Here is a 22,309-nt window from a genome sequence, read left to right as displayed (position 1 = left end):
GCAAATAACGATATTGTTAAATATAGAAAAGGCACAATGAAGTTATATACAATACAGCCTGGCTATAAATGTAGGAGAGAGATTCTCTACAGAGATTTCTAAGTTTCCCGAGGAAGCACTCGGTATGATCTAAGTCTTACCCACAGGCGTCCCTATGGCGGGGAAGAAAGGCTCAGCCAGTCGACTGGTCCCAGAAGTTAGTGATGGAATTCTCCTGACTTGTTCGCGATGGTGTCTTCCCCGATATCCCCCCTCTCTCGGGCTATTTTTATACTATTTATTTTATCTTCAAAGTGGAGTTTGAGTGACTTTAGTCATAAATTCTTTTATTATGATTGGTGGACTCAAGGAGGAGTGGTTGCACCTTCCAGGTGGGTAGCCTCTGGGATGGAGGTGTGTTTTGGTACGTTGTAATGAGCAAAGTTCGCACAAAGGACAAAATTTCATCAAAATTTGATGAAATGTTGGCTCAGGTAGCGAGTAGGCCGCTTATCTGTTTCGTAGTAAGCAAGTAGGCAGCTTATCTGTTCCGTAGTACTATCTCATTCCCATATCCGCTATTCGTCACAAGGCAAGGCCACGGAACAATAATATAAGACGGGCAGACATAGTGCTTAGAGATATGGTGTAGTGATGGCTTTTGTCAGAGGTAGGTTGATGGTTGGAGTAGGTGATCTGAAAGGTCCCTCCCAACCAAGTCAATTCTATGATTCTATAAACGTTTCGTTCCCTTTTCCACTCTTCTTCCACTCTCAAGTTCTTCTCTTGGATCATCCTCATCCCCTCCCATACAAAGAGCCAACTCTTTTTCACCGTTTCCTTGTTGGCCCTTCCCTTGGTGTTTCTGAGTTCGTGACAGTGGCACTTTCCACCTTCCTCATGACGTCCATGACACTAGTAAACCCTTTTCTGACCTCTGCTGTCCTACAGCTACTCAAGTTGTCTCGTTAGAGGAACCACGACTCAGCATGAGCCATCTGCACATGCAATTTAAATGCTGACGTTCTGGAGCTTCAGTTCACAGGGACCTTGAGACACCTGGGGATGTGGCCAACAGAAACATCCTCAAGCTTTTCAAGAAGGGGAAAAGTGGGACAGGACGAGGTGAGGAGTGAGTCTGAGCAGAGGGGCCTGGGCATTTTGAGGGATGCCATATGAGCCTCTGGTAAAGGCTCAGCACCATTAAGGCCAGCAGCATATGGGGTGGTGTTAGTAGGACTGTGGACATCCAAAGAAGGGGAGTTATTGTCCCACTCAACTCAGCACTGGTGTGGCCACGTCTGCCCTCATAGTATCCCAGAATGGTTTGGGTTTGAAGGGACCTTGAAAGGTCATCTAGTCCAATCCCTGTTTTTTAGGGACATCTGCGACTCAATCAGGATGCTCAAAGCCCCACCCTACCTGACCCTGAACACCTCCAATGATGGGGAATCCACAACTTCTCTGGGCAACCTTTTCCAGTGTCTCACCACCCTCATTGTGAAAAATTTCCTCCCTATGTCCAGTCTAAATCCACCCTCCTTCAGTGTAAAGCCATTGCCCCTTGTCCTGTCATTACTGGCCCTGGTAAAATCTCTCTCTCTCTCTCTTATAAGCCTCCCTCATGCATTGAAAGGCTGAAAGAAAGTCTCCTTGGAGCTTTTTTGTTTCCAGGCTCAACAACTTCAACTCTCTCAGCTTTTCTTCCTAGGAGAGGTCTTCCGGCCCTCCAATGATTGTTGGTGATCCATCTCTTGACCCGCTCTAACAGGTTTAGGCGTGAGGCATGTGGTGAGGGTTTCAGCTTGGCGTTAGTGTTCAGGGAAGGGCTACAGATGAGAGCTGCAGGTGAGGGATTAGGGTTAGGGTCCAGGCAAAGGCTTAGGGGGAGCTGCGTCGTGCCGAGTCTGAGGGGCAAGAGTGTGGAAGGCACTCAGCGTGTATGGGCCCTGGTGGTGAGCAGAGGGAAAGCTCATGTGGTGATGGCCAAAAGCATCCCCATTGCAATGAGCTGGGGATTAGCACTGGGCCCCTTGGCTTGACAGGGCACACCCAGGGGGCTACAGCACACAGGATGTCTCTGCCTCCTTTCTTTGTCACCCTGAAATCACTGCCTCTGGTTTTCTGCTCTACTCAGCCCCCAGGGAGGCACGCTTCCATTTCCTGAAGCAGCTTCATCACCCACAGCCCTCAGCAGACCCTGATGAACCTCCAAGGCTCTTTATTCCTGCCAGGGCCCTCCACACTGCGTGACTTTCCCCTGGGAGCTCGTTAACGTGAAGGAACTGTAATGAGTTTATTCTTGCATCTCAATTCACCGTATGGTTGCAAGGGGACTTTGAGGAGAGACTGTCTCCAAGGAAGAGTTTTGCTAGAGTTTGCTGGAGAAGAAAAGTTTTGTTTAACAAGCACATAATGTAACATGGGCCGGGAGATCACTAGAGACATGAGTTGGTGACAAGGCTCTGGGATGGAAATTTGGCCAAGAACAAGGCAAAGTTTACTTAATCTGCCACACTCTCTCTTTAGCCAACTCACTAACTGTGCGTATATTTAGAATTTCCTATCAAGCTCTCCAACGTATTTCTTTTATGTTGATGGTTTGAGGAAGGTGGAGCTTATTGGAGGCTTGGACTTGGCATATAGTGGAGGAATGCATTGGGTTTCTTTAATTAATTGGTATCATTTTTTCCTTCTGGCTGTTCAAATTGAATAAGAATCCCTTGTCTATTTACAGCCAAGTCTCCGGGGGAATCGGGCAGGAATTGGTGCAAAGGAGCTGTGAACATTCAGCTGCAGACTCAGCGCACAAGTCTGATGTAGGAAAAGAATGCAAGTCCCAGGCAGCCCCAAGAGAAACGGTGGGGAGGAGGAGGTGGGGGGGCAAGTTGTCCATACAGTGGGGGACCTCGAGGAGATGGCAGTTGCTACCTCTCCGGTCCTCCTTAGGAGACCCTCTGGTTCAGTATCAGTTGGAGAAAGCTGCAAGCATTTCCTCTGGAAAAAGAAAAAGACTAATGAAAAGCCCTTTCCAAATGAAAAATTACCTTTTTATTAAGTGCTTCTTGAAACCTTCCACTTTAAGTAGACTCCTGAGACCTCTCCACTGAGCTGTACCAGGCTAGAAGCCCTGAAGAAAATCATGGCAGAGCTGTGGCTCCTTAGGGCTTTCTGCACTTTAACGAGCCCCATGGGGCATTTGCTGCTGAGCCCAGGAATGCCAGATACTGAGAGGAGCTTGAACAACCTGTGCAGGAATTCAAGTCCGAAGCAAACGCCAAAGTGTCTTGGAGCATTAATTGTCCCCACTGAGGGCCATGACAGACCAAGCCTCCCCATGGATTTGTTCGAGCAGGCAACTGGAGGCTGTGATTACAGGGAGGCAAAGGCACTGTGCAGGTGGAGCTGATGCTGAGTAAAGCCTTGATGTGTTTTATCCCGCCAAGCGGCCAGCCCTGGGAAGGGGGATCCTGTCCCTCACACTGGCTCAGGGCTCCTCCTGGGGCAGTGAGGTGTGGGGTAGGCAATGCCGAGTGAAGGACAACGGCAGCACACCTCCCGGCCTCCCTGGGGGGTGCGAGGAAACAGTGAAGCCCCGGTTCCATGAGATTAAGGTATCTCCTTTCAGGCCTTGGTAGCAAAGACAACAGCCACAGCCAAGGGGACAAAGACCTGCAGGCTGTGGACACCCAACCTCTTTCCTCCCCTTGCTCCCACTGGGGCATCTCCTCGCCTTTCCTGACAGCTCTTCTTCCTCCCTGCCTGTTCCTTGGAACACCCAGCGTTGCGCTGATCCAGGCTTCCTCTGAGTGACCTCAGGAGTCACAGCACTGTCCTTCATGGGACATTAATTTCTCCTCATGTCCAGTCTCGTTGTGAATGTTGATTTGGGATCCTGCCCAACTTTGAGGTGGCAGCAATTTCAGTTTTAGTAACACGGGGTTATGTTGTATGATGTTAACAATATTGATCACCTGGCAATTATCAAAATGATTTAACAAAATTTGCTATAACCACCACAGCGACTTATTGAAAGATTCAAACATGGCAAGGTTCACCTGAGACATACGACAGTTTATACAGTTTAAAGGGGAGTTATACGTAAGATAGTGACTGTTTACCAAGGCCTGCAGTGACAGGATAAAAGGCAACAGTTCTAAACAGAAAAAGAGTAGATTTAGAATAGGCTTAAGGAAGAATTTTTTTATGAAAAGGCTTGTGAGATGATGGAACAAGTTTTCCAGAGAAGTTGTGGGTGCCCCAAGGTATCGAGGATATCAGGCTATCAAAGCATGCAAGAGGATAAGAGGATATGAAGATATCAAAGCGTGGATTTTCCAAGGATATCAAAGTGTAGGTTTTGCAAGGATTTCAAAAGTAGATTTCACGAGGCTTTCGAAGATTAGATTTCAGAGTAGATTTCACAAGGATTTCAGAGATCATCTGCTGACAAATGCAGACGAAGGAAAAGAGTGAGTCATTCACTACTATTGGATTTCTCGAGGTGACCAGGATCGTTTGGTACCAGGAATGTACTACTTTTTGCAAAAAGAGAAACATCTTCATTATATAGGTTAACCTCTGTATCTGTTTGTGTGGGTGCAATTCAATTTAAAAAGCTCTCTTGTAAGCCTTGTGTTTGTGTGCGTGTGTGTGATTTGATTTTTGGGAGTTCATTAGAATGATGATGCCTTTGGTCATCAGCAGCTGAGGTTTCCCCCTGGTCATCATGAGGGCAGAAACACGCAAAGTGGCTACACACCCTTCCCCTCTGACCCAGCACTGCCCAGCTCACACTGAGACTTTGCCTGGACCCCAACCCTAATCCCTCACCTGCAGCGCTCATCTGTGGCCCTTCCCTGAACATGAATGCCAAAGCTGAAACCCTCATCAGACGCCTCACGCCTAAACCCAAATCCAGCTCCCTAATCCTGTCCCTCAACACACTTCCATCTCCAACCCCTCCCCTAAGTGTTACTCATGTTTCCCAGGATGCAGAAGGAGGGCAGGGATTGTGAAGTTCTGGAGGGAAAGGCCAGGGAGATGATGAGATGTTAGGGGCAGGCAAGAGGAAGATGAAGGCAAAGGTGCCATTGCTGGTGAGTAGATCGTGATGCCATTATTGCTGGAGGAAGCTGTGTGTGAGGAGCAGCGTTGGGAAGTGCTCGACATGCCTGAGAGTTTCATCAAAGAGAGAAGGGAGCATGGGATAGGTGAAGGGAGAAGCGTGTGGGAGGGACAGCACTTGGTGAGGTTCCTGCTCTTGCAATGCCTTAACTCTGGCCTAACCCTAAGCCTCTAGCCCTAACCCAACCCCCTAACCCACAAAGCTGAGCAGGACTCAGATCAATTACAAGAAGCCCTAAGAAGAATCATCCTGAGCCTCACCATGAGCCCTAGCCCTAAAAGGGGAGCTCTTAGCCCCAGTCCTACCCTGATCATGAAGCAGAAACTCTGACCAGAGTTTTTGGTTCGCATGGAAGAAAACTGGTAACAGAAACCCCTAACCCAAAAGCCCTAGCGGCCTCCCTCGGAACCCCTAACCTTCCCTTGCCCTCCAAACCTCTCTCTAAACTGTTTTTCCCCCAGAGGCAGAGTGAATGCAGAGCCTGTGAGGTCCTGGAGCAGTCACCTGACATTGGAAGATGAAATGTGAGATGACGTGTATCAGATCAGCTTGTGGGTGACAAGGTGGGTGATGGTGGGGAAGCTACTCTTATGTCAGCTGTGCCTCAGAACCTCACAGGTGAGTAAGAGGCAGGTGTCTGTGAAGGTGCCTGAAGTCAATTCTGTCTGAGAACCTCACAGGCCAGAAGTAGGAAAATGGCTTGGCTGTTGATTGTGCTTTGGCACGGGGTTGGACTAGATGATCTCGGAAGGACCCTTCCAACCCCTTCCATTCTGTCATCTGTCTCTGCTGGTGATAGGCAAGAGAAGTCTCATGGCTGGGTCAAGCACTGGGATAAGCTTGGCCTCAGCCTCGGTGACCAGGCAGGCCAGCCAGGAGGGCAGGGCATGGGCACAAAAGGACTTTCTTTGGGTATTTTGGCCCTCTAGCAATGCTGGAAATCTCCATGGAGATCCCTCCAGTGGTAGTGGTGGGAAGGGATTCCGCTGTCATGGGGAATCTTTGGCCAGATTATCTCCAGCACCTCCAGCTTCTCTTCATGGAGTCAGAGCTTGGGCTTTCTCCTCCTCTTGTTATCTTGGACTTTGCTGGGAAACCCTCTCAGTATTGCTGCAGTCTCCACAGAGTGCCCTTCCTGGAGAGCGAACAGCCGAGCCTGAACTGGGGGCCATCTAGAGCCCTAACGCCCACCTGGGAGAAGGAGTTAACATTAAGGGGAACAGGCCATTCACCACGAACCACAATAAGGTCACCTGCCTAGTGGATGAAGGGAAGGTGGTGGATGTAGTTTTGCTGGATTTTAGTAAAGCTTTTGATAGTGTCCCTCAAAGTATCCTTCCGGACAAGTTGCCCAACTTGGAGATGAGCAGGTGGAGGGTGCGGTGGGTGAAGAACTGGCTGAACGGTAGGGCTCGACCCATGTGTAGAGTTGCAGAGTAAGAAATCAAGGGCTGCGTGAGCCTCACAGGAGGGCAGGAGATGCTCTCTTCTGGAAGGGTCATTTGTGCTATTGGCGATAGAGCCACGCAAGGCTGCCTTGGTCAGACACACTCATCCGTTGTTCGTGTCACGTGAAACTGTACCAAAATAGACATCTGCAGTGCAGTGACAGGACACAGGCCTTCTAACCTTCCCATGAACCTCCGACCTGAGCTTTCTCTCTGCACCCCCTTTGGAGGTGAACCTGAGCACAGAGCATGAGCCATTGGACTTCGACCACTCAAGACCGTCTCCACCCTGGAGCTAATACGGGGCACAGCCAAGGTGGAGGCCCAGGGAGGAGGTGTTGTGGAGCAGCCTTTTCTGTTGCTGCAAACTAACCTTGGTAGCTCTCTGCTGCACCCTCTCCAGCAGTTCCCTGTCCTTCTTGATCTGGGAAGCCCAGAACTGGACACAGTGCTCCAGGTGTGGCCTCACCAAGGCAGGGTAGAGGGGGAGGATGACCTCCCTCCACCTGCTGGCCACACTCTTCTTGATGCACCCCAGGATGCCATTGGCCTTTTTGGCCACAAGGTCCCGTTGCTGGCTCATGGTCATCCTGTTGTCCCCCAGGACTCCCAGGTCTCTTTCCACAGAGCTGCTCTCCAGCAGGTCAGCCCCCAACCTGTCCTGGTGCACAGGGTTATTCCTCCCCAGGTGCAGCACCCGACACTTGCCCTGGTTGAATTTCATGAGGCTCCTCTCTGCCCAACTCTCCAGCCTGTCCAGGTCTCTCTGGATGGTGGCACAGCCTTCTGGTGTGTCAGCCACCCCCCCAGCTTTGTGTCATCAGTGAACTTGCTGAGGGTGCACTTTGTCCCCTCATCCAGGTCGCTGATGAAGATATTGAAGAGGACTGGAGCCAGCACTGACCCCTGGGGAACACCACTCCTCACTGACCTCCAACTAGACTCTGTGCCCCTAATCACCACCCTCTGAGCTCTGTCTTTCAACCAGTCATCTATCCACCCCAATGTCTACTCATCTAACCCACACTTCCTAAGCTTCCCTATGAGGATGCTGTGGGAGACGGTGTCGAAAGCCTCGCTGAAGTCAAGGTAGACACCATCCACTGCCCTCCCCTCATCTATCCATCCAGTCACGCCATCACAGAAGGCTATTGGGTTAGTCACACAGGATTTCCCCTTGGTGAATCCGTGTTGACTACTGCCCATAGCATTCTTTTCCTCCACATGCCTTGAGATGACGCCCACAACGAGCTGTTTCATCATCTTTCCAGGGATGGAGGTGAGGCTGACCAGCCTGTAGTTCCCCGGCTCCTCCTTCTTGCCCTTTTTGAAGACTGGAGGGACATTGGCTTTCCTCCAGTCCTCAGGCACCTCGCCTGTTCTCCGGGACCTTTCAAAGATGATGGAGAGCGGCCCATCAACAACTTCCACCAGCTCCCTCAGCACTCTCGGGTGCATCCCATCAGGACCCATGGACTTGTGGATATCCAGCTTACTTCCCTGATCTCTGACTTAATTCTCCTCAACCGAGGGGAAGTCCTCCTTCGTCTAGACTTTCGCTGTCACTTCCAAAGTCTGGGGCTCCTGAGGGCTGGCCTGAGCAGTAAAGACCGAAGCAAAGAAGGCTGACCTTTGCTAAAAGTCACTGACCTTTGCTAATGTTCAGCTATCTCTGGAAATCTCACATTGGACAGTTTACCGAAAACGTTTTATTCTCATCAAAAAGTGACATAAGAGGGCTGTAATGTCTCTGCAAATCATTCCACTGGTATTTTATAACTGATACCAGCTGCTTCTGCCAGGCAACTAAAAAAACCTTCAACTAGGAAAATTTTCACAGTACAGAAAACTCCACCTAAACTATTTAACAGTGGCTAAAAAGATGCCCCAGTAAACCTTTTGTGTTACATGGTCACAACTAACAACTCTGTAGAAAATACTCACTCTTACAAAGCTCTGATGTAAAAATGAAATAATCAAGCAGCAAAATTGGAAGTGCAGCACAGGCTCTTTCCGTGTCATTATTTGCAATGCCCAAATTTGTTTACATTTTAGGAAAAATTAGTACAGATCCCTTGGGAATTCAGTCTTTTTTAAATTATCTGTCATTCTGTGTAGTGACGGATTTCACTTTTTGGTCCTCTTTCTTTCTCTTTGCTCATCTTCATTGTTTTCTTCTTGTGCTTGTGTTTTTGCCTCTTTCCCAATTCCATGTTGTTTCCAATGTGTTTCTTGTGCTTCTTGTGCTGCTGCTTCTCTTTTTTCTTTTTCTTTTTCTTGCTGCCGTGATTCGCTGCTGAGCTGGCACTGCCCCTGTGCCTTCGAGTCCGACTCTCAGAAGGGCTTTGACCGCGGCTGCGGCTAACACTGGGACTGCTTAGACTGTGACTTCCCCTTGCTTCAGGCTTCAGCTTCACGACGTCTTCAGCTGGGGCTGGGATATCATTACTGTGCTCCTCCATTGCCTCAACGACGCCTCCTTTTGTATCTGGCTCTTCTTCGGTCTTTCTAACGGCACTTCCTCCAGTAGAACTACTGCTGAGAGGAAAAAAGCGTACCTCAATAATGGCTGGGATACACGATCTTTTGTAACATTTTATAAAAGAGCTTTTCTTTCAATTCTCTGTCTGCAGCACTTCTTCAAAGGATGTTCAATTAGGGGAACAGGCAAGAGACAGAACGAGTCCACTAGCTAACATGAGGAGCAATCAATTAATTTAGTGTCTTCCTACTCCACATTTCATTAACAAAGACACAGGATTATCGGATTGGGGTCTGTCTGAGCTGCTAATTCCTTCACATCCCACTTCTACCAATGGTAGATGAATTAGATACACGTTCCCGTTTCAACGTGGAAGCAAGCAATTATGGAGAGGTATACGCAACCCAAATTTTATCCTCAAGTCCCATGTTCTTCTTTAGAAAAAATTACGCTTTGGAAACTTTTTAGACTATCAAGACACTGTCTTAAGCCTACAGCGATGTCTTCAATGTTTTGAGTTTGCTTTGTTGTGCTTCTTTAGGCGCTGGACTGTAAGGAACAGCAGCCCCACACCAGATCACTTTCGTGTTTTTCACATGTCGCACAATGGAATATAGAAGACTCATCTCCAAGGTAAGAGCCAAAAGAGTCGGCACTGAGCTGGAAGCAGTGCAGCTGTGTCGCCGTGGCACTGTGCTCAAAGCTAAAATCAGTGCAGTGTGTTGGCGACCAAGCTGCTATTTCTGCAAGGATCGATTTCATGTCACACTGACAAAGGCAGATCATTACAGCACCCTGCAATTGTTAATGTCAAAGTATTGCACGGTATAGACGTGTCTGTTATCCTTGCCTTTAGCAGTCAGCTGGATGGGAAGGAAGACATGGGGAGGACTCCTCAGAGTCACCATGTAATGAATAAGAAGAGGGGGAAAAAGTCCCAGAGGAAGGGTCAAACACGTCAGCAATGAATTAACCTCATGAGCTTTCTGCGCAGTACAGACTGTTTGTTTTCTTTAACAAAATTTGATTCTGACCCAAGGACCGTTTAACAGGAAAAGTCATGGATTATTCACTCATGTAGCATGGATTTAGCTGTTCCTTTCATTAGTCACCATAAATAATTTGACATTTTTGGGGTGCGGGGAGGAGGAAAGAAAGAATAGGAAAAGAAATGATGAGGTACCTGGTGTAATTTACAAGAGCTGAACTAGATCCATCAGCTGCTGTTACTTTTCTTCTCACTTGTCCCTTTGCTCTTTTGTTTAACTTTGCTGCTGCTCGGCTCAGGTTTCTCAGCAGGTTCTTTCGCAGGTGGCACATTTTCTCCACTCACCATCATTTTGCCAGTTTCTTGGTTAAGTTCAATCTTTTTTGCGGGGTTGTTAAGAAAAGCAGATTTATCCCCTTCTGGAGGTCGCTCTCTTTTTCACCATCAGGCTCAGTCTTCCCCTTCGGCCATGTTTTCGATTCAGCAGTTTCTGGTTTAGAGGCCTTTATGTAGGTGGCTTCATGATCTTTATCAACCTTTTCATCTACTTTTCTTTTCCTTTTTTCAGGTTTTGCATCAGAATAGTATCTTGGGTATGGGGGTGACCTTGACTGTGAACAGTGATAACTACGGGACCTTGATCTAGAACGATAGTTACGACTCTTCCCTTTGCCTCTTCTTGGACAGGGTGGCGATCGCGAGTAGGAACGAGAATGGGAACGTCTAAATGATCGAGAGTAGGAGCAGGATTGGGAAAAACCCCATCTTGACTTGGAGTAGGTATGTGAACTTCTGCAGTAGGATGAAGCACCACAGGGAGACTTGGACCTTAAAACATAACACCAAAAAAAAAAAAGTAGTTAATTCAAAACCGTCACTCTCCCCAGTTTTTTTTCCTCCCAAATTTGATTTATTTTTTTTTCCCCCTCTCCATATGCTTACAGCAAAGCTTTTTTCAGCTGCTGACGTAACGCTACTGTGAACTGAAGAACTTGATAACACGTAGAAGTTTCTGCTTACAAGACAGAACACCTGCTGCCTTGTTAGTGTAAAAACATACCGGAAGGGGAAGTCTATTTCCGCTCACTTCTACCACGTGAGCTACTGTAGCTATTGACTGACGTAAGGCGATGTATACTGGCCTATACTGGTAGGTGAGCACACACACTTTTCACTACCCAGCAACCACGTGCAGCGCAAATCACTTCTGTTGCAGCAAGATGCAAAAAGTGCAAGTCTTTATGGCTACAGTGCAGCATCAAACATCAAGAAAACACGATTTAGCCTGATGCCAGGAAAGCTTAATTTTAAAATACCAGCTTAGTCTATTTAACCTCACTGCTTATTTGGCAAGGATGCAAAATGCTCGTACTGCAATCTTACATACAGGACTATTCAATCAACACCTCGAGACGGACGTCCTGGCAAAATTTTGCACAGGCCTCTAGCTCTGACCAAGGGTAGTGACCACATTTCAAGAAAAATCATACCTAAAAGCTTCTAAACTCAGCCTCTAGTAGTACGACCCAATGCCATTCCTCCAGGAAATATACTGACCGCATTGCGACTAAAGAGCTATTCAGACACCTGCCCAAGTCATCTTTTGGGACAGAAACCATCAGCTACCCTGAGGCTTTTCTTCACAAGCTTTTCTTTTCTTATTTTTTAAAGAAGCGTTTCACATTATCCCACATATGTTCATCAGCATCGTTCCTCCTCTCAACGTCCCTCACAAATTTTAGATTTCCTTATGAACAAGCCAGATCTTTTAATTCCTAAGGAAAATTTAACAGTGTCAACAAAATAGTAGCGAAAGCCACCAGTTTGCGATCCAGGTTAAAAACTCTCCGTGTATCCACATGAGACAGACAAAAGAGGAAACGAAGACAATTTCCCTCATGTATCTCCTCCAAAGTGCTTTGAGGTAATGGTTGCAATCAGACCAGGGAGACGCAGAAAATCCAGCAACTGCTCCTATTCGGTCTCGAGCCCTCTCAGGTTGTCAGGAGGTGAGGGACGTCACTGCAGCTAAACTTTACTAAAAGAGACCCTTGTTCCTGAACAACAACTGCCAAATTATAACTGTCAGCCAACTGCAACCTCTGCCATGTATCTGAGCTAGTAAGCTACATATGAAACTCCTGTCACTGCTAACGCCTCGAACCATCCAGTCCATCGAATGACCGAGGGGTGGAGCGGAACACCTCCTGATTCTTCTAGACAATCTGCTTCTCCGTTATGGACATGTCGAGCACTTACCTGGAAAATGAACGCCTGCGCTCCTTTTGCACCTTTTGTATTCCATCAACTCCTTAGCAAAAGCATTTGTTTGACCTTTATTACAATTAGAGTTTGACCTTTAGGACAAAACGACACCAAGAAACAAACCGTGCCCAACATCAGAAAACGTATACTGCATGCAAGCGCAAAAGGTGCATGTCCTATTTAAGCAAAACCAGTTTAGAATTCCTGTAAGTTGAAGGGACAGTTTTAGAATTACATTTGTCTTCTTTTAGTTTTGCACGTTTGCCATCTGCAAGAAAAAAGCCTGTTGAAAAAAATACTATGTCATTTTTGCTTATGTCAGATGCACTTCAGTGTAACTGCAGTCCAGTACGCTCTCAAAATACAAAAATGAAAAAGAACAAACACAACTTCCTTGAGCCAAGTACTTACTCCTCTTCCACTCACTGGTGTTCTCTGTAAAACTCCTCCCTAGATAAAGGAGGAGCTTGTGTCACTGGGATGGGATCGGAATGCGCCGTTGGTACTGCTCTTGGTACCCAGGCTGATGACGTGTTTGCAGGAGCTGGGGGATATCCTGGAGGGGAGTCAGTGTAGCTGGCAGATGGAGGCTGACCAGGTGGAAACTGGGGAGGAAACTGTGGTCGTAGTGCCCCCGGTAGAAGAGGAAGTGCTTGGGGTGGTGGAGGGTACAAGGAAGGCGGAGGCGCTGGCACGAAGACTGCTGTTGATGCTGGTAGCGTTGGGGCTTGGGTCCTCTGGGTACGTTCACCACGCAGGCGTCCTCGACTGGAACTTCTAAAGAAACCCAAATACACGTGTCACCGTTTGTTACACTCTGCTCTGATTTCAGAGAGGAAAGCGAACGAAGCCGGAGCGTGGTGGCGAGCACTGCGTGTTCTCAGCCTCAGCATTTTTCTCCCTGCTTCCATTTGAGACTACGCTCATTTCTTGATCCTCACACTTGCCTCCCACATCCTCACCCCCAGCAGTTCCCTCAGACTTCCCTCCCTATATGCAGCTTTGCGACTGTGGATGGAGGCTGCCCGTGCTTAGGAGAGACTCCCACGTGCCAAGTGCCCACCGCTCCTCTACCAATCCTTGATACACCTCATACTTCACACTTCTGACCTTCAAAGTACTGCACAAATAATAACTAATCTTCTCTCAAACGTCTTTGGACTTCTTCCACGTACGCTTCCTATGTTGCGGACTCATGATGATGTATTTGGCCTGTTCTCACCCGCAAATTGTTATTTTCTTGCTTACTGAATTTGAGATTTTTAGATAATCTGTGGCATGGACCCTGGCTTTTGTTTTCATTTTTCTTCAAGATTTTACAAACACAATGCACCCTTACAATCTGTCTAGAACAAATATATACCAAAAGGAAGGACTCACTTGACGCGGCAGTAATAGATCAAACAGACTCTTCTCTCTCTCTCCAACTGAGAGAAAGCAGCTTGGCTATTTGAGATGACTAAATGGAAGGAATTCAAAATTGTCATCACATAAGAACGTTGACTTTTCCAATAATTTGCTCAATCCGTATCAACTAGGTTGTTAAAAAAAGAATGCTGGAGGCCGAATTCTATGGGGAAATCAATTTCTTCAGCCCGATTCAGCCAGTAATCAAGAGGGCATCTTTCCACCCGATTCTTTAATTGTGTTTCATTTTCAGATGTACTTACGGTTTCCTCAAAAAGTGTTAATTTTTCAGAGTCCTCTTTTCAATCGTGTACTGGAGTTTTACTTTAAATCATCTTAGTGCCATCACATATGCCCTTTGTCAAAGACAATTAAAATCAAACCATTTCAAAACTAATTGGAATCACAGAATCATAGAATGTGTTGGGTCGGAAGGGACCTCTAAAGGCCATCTAGTGCAACCCCCCTGCAGTCAGCAGAGACATCTTCAACTGGATCAGGTTGCTCAGAGCCTCATCCAGCCTGGCCTCGGATGTCTCCAGGGATGGGGCCTCCACCACCTCTCTGGGCAACCTGGGCCAGTGTCTCACCACCCTCACTGTAAAGAACTTCTTCCTCATGTCTAATCTAAACCCGCTCTGCTCTAGTTTAAACCATTGCCCCTCATCGCTACATGCCCTTGCGAACAGCCCCTCCCCTGCTTCCCTGTAGGCCCCCTTCAGGTACTGGAAGGCCACAATAAGGTCTCCCGATTACCACTTGTATTCTCCACAGCTATCTGGGCACACTTACCTCATTATAAATCAGCTGTTATCTAAGTTACGTGCTACGGCCTCATTTAACAGGTTACGAGCAGTAATATACTGAATTTCTGCAGAACACTTACAGGTCCCAGCCTGGTCTGCCACCCGCTGAGCGAGGTGTACTGGCTCTCGTTGGATGATCTGTCAGAGTGGGGAGAGGAAACAGAAAACAATCCCGTTCAGTTTATCTGATGATAATTTCTGAAAAGAAATTCTAAAGTTTTAGTTACTTACCAGTCATGGGCATTGATTGCCCTTGGGGGCCCAGAAGACTTGGTAATGCTGGTTGTCTTAGGACAGGAATCTGACAGCCCTTGTGAATAAACGCAAACAGTTGGAAAATGTTTGGAGCTCTACTAAAATACAGGACTCACTGCATATGTTGAAATAAAATTTACCCTCTCTTCCAACAAACTGCTGACTGACAGAGAGGAAGATCTAGAAAGCTCAGCAGCAGTCACCAGAGCACCAGGAGGTATAACAGTATCAGCACCGCTACAAAAAACATGAATTTTTGTTATTCAAACAGTGTTTTGATGTGCTACTGGAAATATAAAGTCCAAGGTGAGAAAAGGCTGACTACTGTAAATGGAAACAAATAAAGAAAAAGTAATCTTCACCAGATCTACCAATCGGAAGTTGGGCGATTCCACATGAAGCCCTGAAGAGAAGTCTACGTGGAATACCGGCATTCAAAGAGACAGCTCACTGGAAACAGAATTTGTTAAGCTGGCTGCACATGGGAGGATTAGAGTACGTATAACCCCCATGCTGAACCTCAGTTTTGGATGATGCAAGAACGGAAATTCTATTAGGAATCAGCTGTGTTCTAGTTCGGAGGCTGCCTGAGAGGTTCTTTTGAATTGTGAGCCCCTGTATTCAACGGTACGGCGGAGCCTGACAGCCTTCTGGACAGAGTGGCTGTTTGCATTCAAGGCATCGAGCTGAAAGAAGATAAACCCTAGAGTTCAGATTTTTCACGTGTTTTCATATTAATTCACTGGGTTGCAAAGTTAGACTGTCATGTTTGTAAATACTTCAAATGTAGTGTTTTAATGTTTGTCATCCAATCTGCATGCATCACTGACTACCCTGTGACTACTGAGGATGGCTCTGACTTATCGTACCATTGATGGCAGAAATACTGTAGGAAAAAGTAACATGAAAACACCTGATCAATGTTACCTCCAGCTGGTTTTACACTTTTCATGAGAACATGAGATCCTCAGTACTACACAGAAATGAATGCACTCAAGAAGGTCTGGCATAACCGAATGGTTACTTTAGGAATTCCTAGCCACTTCAAATCAGAGGGCTCCTGGGGAAGAAAGGTTCCTCTCTCGGGGTAAACCTGGACTGAACGACTGATAGGGGAACCAAACAACAAATACTTCTGAGAAGCTTCTTGCATGAGGTGTACTTCCAACTTATCAAAGTGTCCTCACTCAGAGTAAAAAAAAATAGCTGGAACTGTCACTGATGTCACTAATGAATGTCACTAAACGTCACTCGCTAGCAGAGGAGCGCAAGAAGAAGAATCTAACTTCAGCGTTTCATATTCATGTTGCTCTATAGCTTTACTTACCGAGAAGGTCTATCTGGCTTTTCAGCACGGAGAGGTAGGGGCACTGCTGGAGGGAGATCAGGGACAATGACAGAAGAGGGACTTACTGGCAGCCAGGCTGCCACAGGTGACGGACCAGGGGCCAACAATGCCAAAGCAGAAGGAGAAGCCAGAGAAGCTAATGAAATCATTAGCGGCGCCTGCTGTCTGGACATTTTTGGCCGGAGCAGAGGCTGCAGGTTGCGGGTTATTGCTTGTCTCACGAGTGGTGGTGAAGGTGGTGGCGGTGGCGGCTGCCGCTGCTGTTGCTGCTGAATCCGCTTTCTGTAGCCAGTTCCACTTTTGAAGTTGTTCACAGCCTAGAGGCAGAAAAACATTTACAAAAACGTACTACGAAACGTCAGTAGATAGGCGAAGGAAAACCTCCACAGAGTAAAATTACTGGTGTATTCCTGGAAATGCCACCAACCCTGAAATAAATCAACGTGCGGATACACAAACACGGGACGTTAAACAGTGTCAGTAATGACTGGCACCTCAGAGTATCTGCACTTAAAGTAATTCTGTGTTAACATCGAATTGGAAAGGGAGGCAATCACGTTAAACAAAAGTGTGACCCGAATTTGCCAGACTGTCTCTAAAGGTGTAAGCTTCTGTAATAACAGATGAAGCATTTGAAAAGTAAATTTAGCCTCATTCAATTTAGCCTTTCTTAAGGAGATGTAAAGTACTATTTTCTTCCCTTTCAGCTTTTTACAAACAGACTTTTCATGCAAACAGTTTACATCAAAGTCATCACGTTACCTGGCGTAGGCACTTGTTGGCAACTAAAGCATCAGGAGAAACATCTGCCTGATGACATGCTGGGCACGTATGTTCCTCCGATTCCAGTAATGCTGTTCTAATACCTGCGAATCATTAGAACCATCAAAATAGTTTTTAGCCAAACGAAGGAAATGTTGAGGGTTCTAATCATTTATAAAAAGACGTATATGCTTAATGGGTGAATCTGCTCTTGCCCTGAGAGCATCAAGCTATAAACGTTCAAGAGTGCAAAAAATTCCTAGTATGCAGTAAATAGCTACGCAGTTTTGGTACTTCACTATTGAACATTTGAAGATGTAGGGCAGGCTGCGTCTTGATGGTTCAACTCCTCTTTTTTTCCAGGCTCTACAGTGACAAGTCACCAACCTCAAGGTTCTTGAAAAAAACTCATCTCAAAAAAACGATAGTAGGGTTGAGTTCTGCCGGCTTTAACCAACTCTCCTGTGGAGAAGAATGTGGATTAAATGCCTAACTATCCGCTTGTTGCAGACCACAGCAAGTCACCAGAGTTGGCCACATAATTTTGTGTGAGAGAAAGACACTAAAGGCATTCCCTATCTAATCCTGTAATCACCTGCACAATTACGCACTCTTCTCATAATCATCCCTCCACGGGTAAACAGGTTTTAACTACATGCATAAAAAGCAAAAAAAGCTTTCTGCCTATTTTTCTTTCCTTTATGTGAGAAAATTCTTTTCCTACTCAGGGGATACTTAAGTAGTAAATAGAAGTGGTAACACAATCATTTAGTTCTCTCCTGTTTCTGCTTTCAGAAGATCAGGTTTTGAATCAACAATCAGGGGAGTAACACTTACATTCGCCACAAAAACTGTTTCCGCAGCAGGCAATAACAACTGCATCGGTCATCGTATCTCTACAAATGGGACACAGCAACTCATCTGGAATCGGATCATCAGAGGATGAGGGTAAAAAGGGCGGCTTTTCCTTCTTTCCTCTAGCAGAAGCTTCCCTGGAGGGTGGGGTGGGGAAGGAAAAAGAAAAAAGTTAAAGATGTGGATATGAAAACTGTTCCAAGCTTTTAATTTTATCAAAGGAAGACAATGGATGGAATTATTCTCACTCCGCATTAGCCTTATAAAACATAGGCATTTAGTTTCAACTGCCAGAGAAGGGAGGGGGGAACAATTTTCCTTCTGCAGAACTCTACCATTCATTGGATCAACTAAGAAATTAGATCAGACTAGAAAAATCATATTTTGACGGCTAGAAATCAGGGGAAATGAATCCCAGACCTCCTTTGCCAGAGGGTAAATATAAATTGCAGGCTCAGGATAGAGTTGGCCTTCGAGTAATTGCATTTTATAAGTGAACGAAGTCTATGTTACAGCTCCTACCAAAGGAGATCCATGACAGAAAAACAGAAGTGCTACCGATTCCTTTTTAAGAGAACCACTCTTGTCAGCACACGGTAGCATTTTTAGTTTGGAGCAACAGGAAAACTTCAGTCTGTTTCACACGTGAGATTTGATAAAAGGCAGAGGGGAAGGAAATCTCAGCCCAACAGTCCAATTTGATAAATTTTGCAAGAAGCCTTTGAAACATAAACCAGATGCAAAACGAGCTTTCTGAGAGAACGACTCCAACTGTAAACACTACGGAAATGTTTTGCAGAAATAGATTCTCAGCCTACCACACATTTAACCAACTTCCAGGGGCACAAACAGTAGGACCACCCTGTTTTCATATTAGAAAGTATGGCAGAATTTAAGATTAAGATACGGTGACAATGCTTCCTCCCCTGCAATTACAGATGCCGGCCAACTCGGCTGCATTGCCACTCAGACATTCACTCGTGGTTTCTCTCCTTCAGTTTTTGGTCAGTCCAATTAATTCCATACTTACGCATTAATAGTTGGTATGGCGTATTTTCCAGTGTTTATCAGCATAGCACCCTTTGTTTTGGGATCTTTCACCTCCATCGTGAAACTCCTTGGAATTCCTGTGCTCTTTTTAATTCTGGGAACAGACTCCAAACTTTTGTCCTGCTAAGAAAAGAAATGCAGGCACGTCTCATCTCAAGACCCACACTTAAAGTGATCTGTCAGTGATTCTGTTAAGCGGCAAAAGCCTTTCATCCTCTCCTTTTACCCAGCAGAAGGGTTGCTTGACTCAAATACTTATGTTCCTAAATGAAGATAGCCAGGATGTTCCAAAGGCTTGAGCAGTGGTTTGAACTCATTTGACACCCTTTGCCTTAACTTCAGGTTCCTTAAGGGTGAAATATCCCTTAGCTCACCATCCACTCCGAGAAGAGACACAAATCCGCTCCTCCTCCAAAGCACAGTTCAGAGGGAGATCTCAATTCAGGGCTCTGAGCCAGTCACTGGGGAAACTTAGATTCACCATCTCTGTAGGAAGGCCGAGTTCATGCCTCACGCACATACGTTCAGTGACTAACGTTAAATGGCATGAATACGCAACCAGAGGCTCGTGTAATTAAAACATGCAAATATTCAACACATGGCGTCAGGGAATTATTTGACAGGCACATTAGAAACACAGTTAAGCTCACACAGATTGTCATATCGACCTTATGCAGAATCAGACTTTCAAATTATTGAAGCCATCTGATTAGTAGAGACGTATTAGTTCAAATGTTCAAATTACACACTAGTCCAGATACGAGCAGGGTCTAAGGGAGTGACTCTCAGTGATCTGGACCTTCAAGCACCTATCGGTCAGATCAGCCACTCATGGTTTTGGTTTTAATGGCATTCATGCACAAAAGCAGCCAACTAGTTTCAACATTTTCTTAAATGCTTGTTTCACATACACAGCTTTTGCTCAACGGTAACATAATCCAGATGGACATCTATGAAATCACTGCCATTTACATTTCCAGAAAACTTTAGAGATCATTGACTAATTTGTTTGAACCCAAACGGTTTACAAAACACGTCCAAAACCCACAAAACATTACTGGCAATACACCAACATTCAATTATGGCGTTTAATGCACAGTAATAAAAAACCAGAGAACTCTGAACACCTTGCCTCCACGCTAAGCCAGCCTGCACCGAAGAGGTTAGAGTAAGTAACGGCTTTGACCTGCTTTATGGTATGTTCCTGCATTTTTCTGAAATAGTTAAATTCTCTCAAAAGCTTAAATGTGTACACCGCTTGGACGGTTTTTCACTCTTTCGAGCAAAACTTCACAGGAGTTTACAGAACCAAGGACACATTTAAGGACAGCACTAACGGAGACGAATTTCTTTTGTTGGCTGCTTTCCAAACTATTTTTTTTTCTCAATTGTACACAATTGAATTTCTGCAGTGAGAGAGGGAAGACGTTACCAGCAGGAAGAGATCTCTCCTTCTTGGAAATGAATTCCGGCCTTTATTTTCAGAAGGAAGAACTGTCTCCTCTGCATTAGGCCCTGCCTCCTCTAATATTTGTGCTCTTTCAAGACGAGTAATTTCATTGCACAGCACTACGTCTGTGCACCAAGGGCCATCACTAGTGCTCTCCCGGCCAAAGTCACACGTTATTGAGCCAAAAATGCAAGCGATTCCATAGCCAAACATGGCATTACAACAGTTTCAGAGGGACACATCTGCTATTATGCCACACAGACACATTGGTATAATCTTAGAAACAACTGGGCACATTTTCACAATTCACAGTTTGCGTTCAAACAAATTAGATTGCTTTCTCCACTGTACATATACTACAATTTATGAAATTGTGCAGCATTCAAAGAATGGTTCCGTGACTACCATCACTAGAAATTCAAAAATAGTGATGCAATTGTCCACGTTACAGAAACACTTCTATTTTGGCTGTTCAAAACCCCCCTTAAATGTCCACAGCTTACAGACAAATCAAGTCTTCCATAAAAATTGTGTTTGTTTCCAACGCAAAATTAACAAAACTTATCAAAAATGGTAGACAGCTAAAGTGCTGCTCCTCTGGGTCCTGAAGAAGACCAATACTACAACATCATCTTGAGGCTGATAAGGTACTCTGCTTTTATCTTCCAAAATGGGAACTACTCTTTACAGGATGGTATCAAAATATACACACATTTTAAAGTTAAATACTTTAAATTAGTAGAAATTTTATTAAAGTCTTGTTCAAATTACAAGTGCTAGCCAGATACAGATGACAGTATAAGATTTAAAAGTACAAAGAAAATGCTTTTTTATTTTTTAAGTGTTTGACGAGAATATTCATATACCTTAGTAAGCTGGGCCACAGAAATAGATGCAGGAGAGTCACCAATCTGTTCACGAGAAAAGAAACACACAGTCGAGTTCTACAATCAAAACACAGCAATAGCTAACCTCTACTGTAGTCCCAAAGCCTGCACTATAGCCTCTGACTGTCACTGAAAGCGGCATTTCCAACCCACTGGAACTTGTATTTGTTCAAGGCAAAGCCCAGACCTACGACAGCTTAAGAGTGTGGTTAATGAGGTTAATGAGAAGAAACTACAATTACCAAACCCGTTTGAGATCAGCTTACTGCTCCAGAATATCTCAGAGAGGGACCCTTCTCAAATGCTCACGACTGCTTAAAAGTCAAAGGGGTAAGGAAGCTGTCAATTTCCAGCTAAAGAGCATTCAGAAAATAAATTCAAGTTTATTCAAGAAGGAAGCAGCACTACAGGAAACTTATCTTCGGTGTAGTTTGAAAATTAATCGGTTCATGTCTCATCATTTATAAATGCACACGGTTACACTTGGATGAAGACAGCAGGTGACTGTCAAAATAAAGCACCGGCATATCAGCCCCGAAACGTGAACTCTGTCTCTCCTGTCAATATGTTTAAAAATGCCAAACTCACCATACCCCACGAAACCCAAATAAAAACACCAGTCCAAAACATCAGCCATAAAAGTAACACACCACCTAGTCTAGAAAAAAATTTACTGCTCCAATTATTGAAATAAAGGTGTTTACCAGGACAGAGCAGACACTGAGAAAACTGATTTCTTGTATTTTATTAGACCACAAGCCATACTACCCAAATCAGTTTGGGAAGTGTGAGAAATTAGTCTAGTCTGCCAATGAGTCGCTTTTTGTAAAATATGAAAGCTTACAACGTGTAAGCCAAGGTGTGCTAGCTTTGTGGAGCTCCCCCCAGCCCCCACCTCTGCGCAGACACGAAATAAACACCCGTCTCCACTCCGTGTGTGGCTCAGCTCTTCGCACACCCAGATTTGGGCCAACAGCTTCATGCTCCGTCTGCCACTCTCTTTCCCATGCGCAAAACAGGCCCATGCTCTCTCACGGCAGGCACAATCACCACCGTTTTGCAGTTTTTCAGAGAGTGGGAAGGTGCTCTCTTGGAGTCTGGCATTAAACAGTCCTGTACTGACCAGGAACTGAAACATAACGCTTCATAAACTATTAAGTAGTTCCGGTATTTTTTTAGGGAGCAGTTATTATATGGCC

The sequence above is a fragment of the Larus michahellis genome (genome assembly GCF_964199755.1).
Source record: "Larus michahellis chromosome W unlocalized genomic scaffold, bLarMic1.1 SUPER_W_unloc_1, whole genome shotgun sequence".
NCBI lineage: Eukaryota > Metazoa > Chordata > Aves > Charadriiformes > Laridae > Larus > Larus michahellis.
This window is presented reverse-complemented; position numbering follows the sequence as displayed.